This window comes from Arachis ipaensis, chromosome B06 (genome assembly GCF_000816755.2).
Source record: "Arachis ipaensis cultivar K30076 chromosome B06, Araip1.1, whole genome shotgun sequence".
Lineage (NCBI taxonomy): Eukaryota > Viridiplantae > Streptophyta > Magnoliopsida > Fabales > Fabaceae > Arachis > Arachis ipaensis.
The window spans coordinates 47,253,425-47,262,791 of NC_029790.2; the positions used below are offsets into that span (position 1 = coordinate 47,253,425).

The 9,367-nt window shown below is 39.8% G+C and overlaps 1 long non-coding RNA gene across 1 annotated transcript; it reads left to right on the forward strand.

Annotated features, from left to right (window-relative positions):
- On the forward strand, positions 2,862–3,263 carry LOC110263977. Its single transcript, XR_002349702.1, has 3 exons — positions 2,862–2,980; positions 3,064–3,120; positions 3,206–3,263. It is a non-coding gene; the product is annotated as an uncharacterized LOC110263977 (long non-coding RNA).

Consider the following 9,367-nt stretch of genomic DNA (forward strand, 5'->3'; position numbering starts at 1 on the left):
GAGTTGGTTGGTCTTTCAGTTGGCTGTTTGGACAACTGTTCAATTTGTCTTTCTAAATTCCTTAGTGTTTGGATGGTTTTGATGGGTTGTGTTTCAGAAATTATTTTGGTTGGAGCTTCTTTGCCAAGGTTGCTGGTTCTGGTTCTCTCCCCACTTCAAATTGGGGTGGTTCCTCCGAGATGAGTTGTAAGTGTCTCCATGGAAATCATTCTGTCCAACACCTTGGTTATGCATATACTGCACTTGTTCAGGCTGCTGTTCCTCATAGCTTCCCTCCTGCTGTCCCCACACAACTGGTGGTTGGTTAGTTGTGCTTTCTGTTGCAAGTTGTAGCCCATCCATCCTCTTTGACATCGTTTTAATCTGTTGCTAGAGTTGCTGATGCATAATCTTGTTTTGAGCCAAGATTGTATCAACACCTTCAAGCTCAAACACGCCTCTCTTGGGAGCTGCTTGTCTTTCAGAGGAGTAGAAATACTCATTATTGGCCACCATGTCTATAAGATCATATGCCTCTTGAGCAGTTTTCATCATTTGCAAGGATCCTCCTGACGAATAATCCAAAGCTTTCCTTGAATTCATGGTCAAGCCTTTATAGAAATTATGCAGCTCTACCCACTCACTGAACATTCCTTCTGGACACCTTCTGATCAAAGCTTTATACCTCTCCCAGGATTCATATAATGATTCTCCTTCTAACTGCCTGAAGGTTTGCACATTAGTTTTCAGCTTAATGATTCTTTGAGGGGGGTAGAATTTGGCTAGAAATTTGATAACTAAATCATCCTAGTTGGTGATGCTTTCTTTAGGGAAGGTCTCTAACCAATGTGTGGCTTTGTCTCTCAGGGAAAATGGGAATAACAGAAGCTTATAGATGTCAGGGTGGACTCCATTGGTTTTAACAGTATCACAAATTCTCAAAAACACAGAGAGGTGTTGGTTTGGATCTTCAGCAGCACTTTCTCCATACTGACAATTATTCTGGACCAGGGTAATCAATTGAGGTTTGAGTTCGAAGTTATTAGCATGGACATTGGGGGTTAAGATACTGCTCCCACAATTCCTTGTGTTAAATTTAGAACATTTTATCAACCTTTTCTCACATTTATTCAATAAAATAGCATGGTTTTGTGATTCTCTCTTATTTTGTGCTTAAGTGTAAAAACATGCTTTTAGACCTTTAACTTGATGATTTTAATTCACCTTTGATTCCACTAGATGCCTTGATTTGTTTGTTAAGTGATTTCAGGTTGAAAAGGCTAGGAATGGATCAGAGGAATGGATAGAAAAGCATGCAAAGTGGAGAGATCATGGAAAGCCAAAGATTTGGGATGCACTCATCCACGCGCACGCACAACAGACGCGCACGCGTGGATCGTAAAACCCAAGGACGCGCACGCGTGCTGTACGCGTACGCGTCGGTGCTATCACGTGACTTTTAAGTGAAAACGTGCCCAGCAAATTCACAAAGGCTGTAGGGCCCAATCTGAACCAAATTGGCACCAAAACGCTTAAAAGGACCAAGGATTGGAGAGTAAAGGGGGATTCCATTTTTTCACACATTAGGAAGTTAGATCTAGTTTTAGTGTTAGTTTTAGAGAGAGAAGCTCTCCCTTCTCTCTAGAATTAGGATTAGATTTAGGTTTTAATTCATGCTTTCATCTACTTCTACCTCTCAATTTTTTGTTGTTATCTCTTGTTCTCCTATTCTTTTGTTGTAATTTCCTCTATGTTGTTTCCATACTTTGTTGTTGATCTACTCTTGTTCCTTTTACTTTCTTTTAATCCAATTTGAGGTAATTCATGATAATTGTGTTCTCTTTGATTGTTGTTGTTGATTATTTGTAATAAGTAATTGTTAGATTTCATTCTTGTTGTCAATTTACTATGCTTCCCTTTTACACCTTCTAAGTGTTTGTCAAAATGCTTGAAAGGATGTTAGAGTAGGAGTTTTATGTTCTTAGCTCGGGAAGGTAACTTAGAAATTCTTGAGTTACTAATGTCCAAGTGATTGATAGTTGGTAGCCATTGACTCTAGCTCTCATTAATTCAATTAGTGAATAGCCAAGACCTATGGACTTGGATTGATATAGCTCATTTGACTTTCTTCAACTTGTTAGAGGATGACTTAATGGGATTGAATGTAACGGCCTAGCCCCGAAGAAACGGCGCTTTTTCGGGATTAAACGGAATTTTTACAGAATTTTTAGGAATTTCTATGCATATAAGCACCTCCACTGCACAGGTGCTGCGTCATCAAGCTGCTGAGTCAGCAGCTTGATTGCACAGGACACCTCTCCTAATCTAAGTAGGCACGTCGCGAAGAGTTGCGTTTTTGAGCCACTTCGGGCCCGAATTTCAAAATTCTGATTTCTGTGGTTAGTCTCTATGTGACGAGCCGGTCACGAATTTCGAGAGAAAAATTATATTAATATAATATTCATATATTATTATTTTATTCAGAATATTATATTATTATCTTCTCTACTGTGATTAATGTTGATCTATGTTTAGTAATATAATAACTGAGCTTGAAATCTACCGGTAACAGATAATACCGGCATTCTTAGATGAACTTAGCACTGCTAATGCTTCATCATATATCTTTTATTCTCATGATTATCCAGTTACTAGTGTCATTTACACTAAGTAACTTAATGTTTATCCATTAGTAGTGTAATTACTTAAGTTCTAATACATCTAGCTTTAGTAATTATCCTTTCCTGAGATATTTTGGCAAGTAACTTTTGGATAATCATCATCCAAAAGCCACGGCCTTCCTTGGACAGCTTGGCTATCATTTTTGTTCTTGGAAAAGCTTAGAACACCATGATAGAAAACCATGAAGTTTCCATGAACACCTGAGCTACTTTCTCCGTTCTTTCTCAAACCGAAACCCCTATCAAAAATCTAATCTTACCAAAGTGTTCACCTCTTCCTCCTCTTCATTTCTATGTCACTTTTCATGGAGTAAATCAAGGTATGAAGGCTGCTCCTCCTCCTTGAAAATTCGGCCATGGTGGTTCCTTAAGTTAATGATGTTTTCTTCATGTTCTTTCTTAGGATCTCTTATTCAATCACCAAAAGCTCCAAGAAAACGTGATTTCTAGTTACCTTAAGGTGAGGAAAACCTTCTTTTCATCATCATGAAGCTTCAGCCTTCATGGTTCATAAGATTCTAAAGTTGTTTTTGATGTTAAAATAGGCGTAAAAGTGCTTCTGGAAGCTTGTTTTTGGTGCAATCTCGGACAGCAGCAAAGGAGGTAAGGTTTGGTAAATTAGTCAATGATTTGCTGTGTTCTTGAAGTGTTAAACCAGATCTTGTTGCTTGAGATTTGATTTTTGGTGTTTGTGTGATGGTTTGATCATGGAAACTTGTTGTTTAATGCTTGAAAATCATGTTTATGATGGTTTTGAAGTGGCTGTTGGTGCTGCTGGAAAACATGACATTCCAGCCATGAAAATCATGATTTTTGATGATTATTTGATGTGTATTTGATGGCTGAAAAGTTTCTCTTTGGTTTGGTAAAAATCGGGTTCAAATCGATTTCCGAAAAGATTGAAAAACTAGCTGAAAATCAAGCAGAAATCTGATGAACTTTTGAAAAAAAAAATGTTTTTGTATATGTGAATTATGAGCCTTCGGGCAATGTTTGTGAATGTTGTGCGGGGACGCCCGTATTGTGATGTTGCTTCCCAGACAGGCTGCGGTAGAGTAGTACCAGCCCTGCAAGCTGAATGCTTGGTAGAGGCCTGACTTTCATACCTGCGGTATATTGAGACCTGAGCAAATACCAGCCCTGCAAGTCGAGAGCACTTGGTAGAGGGTATGCGGTACTTAATCTGGGATTAAGTTCTGGGAAGGACTTATCTGACTTGGAGGGTCGGATTGCGTCGGGTGCGGGTCGAAACCGACAAATAAGCTCATTACCTGCAGTAGGGACAGACATGCATCATACTTGTTTGTGCATTATTTATTGCTTATCTTCTTGTGTTCTTGTTCTATTCCTTGTTTGTTTGAGCATAACTGTGTGATTGCATATTAATGTGTGAATGTGCATTTACTTCCTATTTTCTCTCTTGTTCATGTGTTAGTTTATGTTGCTGTTATGTACATATTACTCTATATTTATTTATACTTCTATGACCACGGACATTATAAACGAACTTAACTGTAAACCCCGACCTTACTAAGAACTCCCCAGTTCTTACCCCTTACACCTCTACAGATGGACACGGGAGTCCTATTCTACGAGATTGATCCACCGTACATCCACGAGGACCCGGTGCGTGGCGAGTATTACATCTACTGTGCGGTACCTCGTATCCGTAATTATGTAGTTCGTGGTAGATCTTTCCAGTACCCTATTAGGACAGCATACTTTAATCCTGATGCACCCTATGACTTTCCTTTATCTTGGTTACACCCCGGCGGACCTGGGATACCTCATCCTGAGGAGCAGATGCCACCTCCACCTGACTATCCTCCTCCACCTGAACCTCCTCTACCTGATGAGCCTATACCTGCCCAGCATATCCATGAGGCACCTCCTGCACCCTTTGTCCTTGATGAGTGGGGTGTTCCTGTGTTACCACCCGAGCTTGATCCTTTACCTGATGATGCCAGGGCATCTTGGCCAGTTTCACTAACCTTTTCTTTACTGTTTTTAGGTTAGTTTCATGCATTTCTTTAGGAAATAAGCTAGTTTTGGGTAGATATTCACTTACTCCTTGATTCAAGAATACATTGTGCATTTTACATTATTTCATGAGGATTTTGCATAAGTTTAGTGACAAATTGTATGTTGCATTGCCCATGACTTGGACTAGAACTTTGATGCGCTCTATTGCTTGATTTCAGGACCAAAGGAAGCAAGGAATGGGAGGTAACTTGCAAAGTTAATGAGAAAAGTGATTGCCAATAACGCTCTTAAAGCCATCATTGACCACGTTAAGAGTCACGTTAACGAAGTTAACGTGAACTCTAACGTGGAAAAGGGAACTTGAGCCAACGTTAGTGACAATGTTGAATGTCACTAACGTTGGCAAATGCTCATAAGTGGCCACGTTAGAGTCCACGTTAACTTAGTTAACGTGGCCTCTAACGTTAGAAAGGGGGAGAAATGCCAACGTTAGTGACATTCAACATTGTCACTAACGTTGGCTTAAGGAGAAACATAACACGTTAACTCCCATGTTAACTTGGTTAACGTGGGAGCTAACGTAAGAAGCAAGCATGGTCAACAACGTTAGTGACACCCAACATTGTCACTAACGTTGGCATTTCTCCCCCTTTCTAACGTTAGAGGCCACGCTAACTAAGTTAACGTGGGCTCTAACGTGGGAACAAAAGGGGCTTTTCAAAGTTATTGGAAATGTTAAGTCTCAATAACGTGTGCGAAGGACTTAGAGGCAACGTTAGTGGCAACGTTTATGCCACTAACGTTGAAGTTAACGTGGCTTTTACTTAGTAACGTTAGTGAGAAAGTTGATTGTCACTAACGTTCTCAAACTTATATTTTCACTAAACGTTAACACCCCTAACGTCCTGAGCTAAAGTTTCTGCCCACTTCACATTTTCTCTCTGCAGGTAAAGCCAAGCCCAAATGAAGAAGAGAACTGCTCCAAACTCAAGATCCAAAGGCCCAAGACTTGAAGAGCCAACTAGAAGCTGAGAGAAGTAGTATATATAGGAGTAGCTTTGAATTGTTGAGGAGTTCTGGAAGTTAGAAAAAGGGAACTACTCTCTGTATTTTACCTTCTCTGCTATTTCTAGTTTTTTGATGTATTCTCCATCTCTGTTTTCATTTTCGAGAGCTATGAACAACTAAACCCCTTTCATTGGGTTAGGGAGCTCTGTTGTAATTTGATGGAGCAATACTAATTTTCATTATTCTTCTTCTATCTTTTCTCTTGATTTTACTTGAAAGCTTTCGATCTTTATCCAATTGAGTAGTTATCTTAGAAAAGAAGCTATTCAAACTTGGATCTCTTCTGAACCTTGAAAGAGGAATGAAGAGATCAAGCTAGAAATGCTTTCTCATGCTGGACCAAATTGGGTTTGGATGGGTATGTGACTATAACCCTCTCAATACTTGATTTGGGAAATGCATGTGGTATAATCAGTGACCATACTTTATCTCTTCTCATGAGCAATTGACCAAGGAATTGGCTATTGATCAAGATTTGAGAGATTGAATTGCAAGAAATTGTAATTCAATCAATTAAGATTGCCAAGGAGATCAATGAGTGCATTGATTGAGGAAGAGATGAAAATGAACTTGATCCGGAAAATTGCAACATCTCCTAAGCCTAATGAACTCTCCATTTCTGATCTTACCCATTCTCTTTAATTTCTGCCATTTACTTTTATGAGCAAATCCCCCATTCCCATTTACAATTCTACAATTTATTTTCAGTCATTTACTTCTAGTCCTTTAATTCTAGCATTTACTTTTCTGTTATTTACATTCCCGCCATTTTATTTTCTGCAACTCTCAACCCAAATTCTGGATTCACTCAACTAGAACATTCTTCTAATTAAAGTTGCTTGATCAATCAATCCCTGTGGGATTCGACCTCACACTATTGTGAGTTTTTACTTGACGACAAATTCGGTACACTTGCCGAAGGGAGATTTGTTGCGAGACAAGTTTTCCGTGCATCAAGTTTATGGCGCCGTTGCCGGGGATTGATTGTGCATCAACAATGATTAAATTGGAAGATCGCTAGATTGAGCATTTTTATTCTGTGAATTTTGTTTTCTGTTTGAGTGATTTACTTTCTGTTTTAGTTAAACTTCTTCCCTTCCCCCTTTATTTTTTTTGTTTTTCTTTGTTATTTTCAATTCTGTTTGCTAACCCACTAACTGTTTGATATATTGCATCACCCACAACTAACAGTAATTCTAACACAAATACTTTCTGCACCTATCTTTTCTTGCTTACACTTGATGGTTGTATGATAGGGAGAAGAAGCGGGGGTTCAACTTCCTTCGATTCTAAACCTGAGAGGACCTTCCTTAGATCAAGGAGGGAGGCAAGAGGAAAGAAAGTGGTTGGTGCTGAGGAAAAAGAGGAATTCTTTGAAACAAACATGGAAGACAACATGGAAAACCATCATGAAGAAGAGGATCACAACCATGGGGAAGGAGGTAGAGCAAATCATGCTAGGGAGGATAGAAGAGTTTTGGGCTCTTACATCAATCCAAACCCAGGCAATTGTGGAAGTAGCATCCAAAAGCCAACAATTCATGCCAACAACTTTGAACTTAAACCACAGCTCATCACCCTTGTTTAGAACAACTGTTCGTTTGGAGGAGATGTTCAAGAAGACCCCAATCAACATTTAACCACCTTCCTGAGAATATGTGACATAGTGAATCTAATGGTGTTCATCATGATGCCTATAGACTGCTCTTATTTCCATTCTCACTTAGGGACAAAGCAGCCAAGTGGCTGGAATCTTTCCCAAGGGAAAGCTTGACAACTTGGGAAGACGTGGTGAACAAATTCTTAGCAAGATTTTACCCTCCTCAACGAATCAATAGGCTGAGAGCTGAGGTCCAAACTTTCAGGCAACAAGATGGTGAGACTCTATATGAAGCATGGGAGAGGTTTAAAGACCTAACAAGGAGGTGCCCACCAGATATGTTCAACGAATGGGTGCAGCTGCACATTTTCTATGAAGGGCTCTCTTATGAGTCAAAGAAGGCCGTAGACCATTCATCCGGAGGATCTTTGAACAAGAAGAAGACTATTGAGGAAGCCATATATGTTATTGAAATAGTAGCAGAGAATGACTACTTCTATGCTTCCGAAAGAGGGAACACAAGAGGAGTAATGGAGCTAAACAATATAGATGCTCTGTTGGCCCAAAACAAGCTCATTACTCAGCAGCTGGTTGACCTCACCAAGAAGATGGAGATGAACCAAGTAGCAGCAATCTCCACTTCATCAACAACCCAAGAAGGAGTGAATGAAAAAGCAGATGGTAGTCAGGAGCAAGCCAACTACATTGGGAATTCACCAAGGAAAAACTATGATCCATACTCCAAGACCTACAACCCTGGATGGAGAAACCACCCAAACTTTGGGTGGGGAAGTGAGCAAGATCAAAACCAAGACCAGAGACGTTACAACCCCCACAACAATACTTCTCCACACGCCTATCAAAACCAAAACAGAACATCTGCTCCGAATCACCCATCAATTGATGACAAGCTCTCTAAGATCGAAACCTTAATTGAAGGAGTATGCAAAGACATTCGAAACAGTAAAGCATTCAGAGAGGAAGTGCAGTCAAACATGCAGAATCAAAATGCTGCCATCAAGAAACTGGAGACACAAATTAGCTATCTATTTAAGCAGCTTCCTAAGCACAACCTTTGCTATGATGCCAATTCAAGCAAAAGGGAGGAGTGTCAAGCTATCACACTTAGGAGTGGGAAGAAACTGAAGGAACTGTCCCAAAAACCACAAGAAGAAGGCTCAAAGGAAAAGGGAGAAGAGCAAGATGGAGTTCAACCTTCCACGCCAAGTCCGTAGAAAGAAAAAGGGATGCCACAACTGAACATCTCAAGAGCTCTATATCCCCAGCTATTGAAGAAAAAGGAAGATGACAACCAGTTCTTGAGATTTTTGGAAATCTTCAAGAAACTACAAATCAACATACCCTTTGCTGAAGCCATAGAACAAATGCCACTCTATGCCAAGTTTTTGAAGGAGCTAATGACTAAGCAGAGAAGCTGGAAGAACAATGAGACTGTGATACTAACCGAAGAGTGTAGTGCTATCATTCAGCATAAACTACCCCAGAAACTAAAGGATCCTGGGAGTTTTCAGATCCCTTGTATTATAGGAGAAATCACAGTAGAGAAGGCTCTTTGTGACTTAGGGGCCAGCATTAATTTGATGTCAGTAGCTATGATGAGAAAGATGAAAATTGAGGAGGCTAAACCAACAAAAATGGCCCTACAACTGTGATGAGCGGATAATTTATACGCTTTTTGACATTGTTTTTAGTATGTTTTTAGTAGGATCTAGTTACTTTTAGGGATGTTTTCATTAGTTTTTATGTTAAATTCACATTTCTGGACTTTACTATGAGTTTGTGTGTTTTTCTGTAATTTCAGGTATTTTCTGGCTGAAATTGAGGGACTTGAGCAAAAATCAGATTCAGAGGTTGAAGAAGGACTGCTGATGCTGTTGGATTCTGACCTCCCTGCACTCAAAGTGGATTTTCTGGAGCTACAGAACTCGAAATGGCGCGCTTCCAATTGCGTTGGAAAGTAGACATCCAGGGCTTCCCAGAAATATATAATAGTTCATACTTTGGCCAAGAATAGACGACGTAAACTGGCATTCAA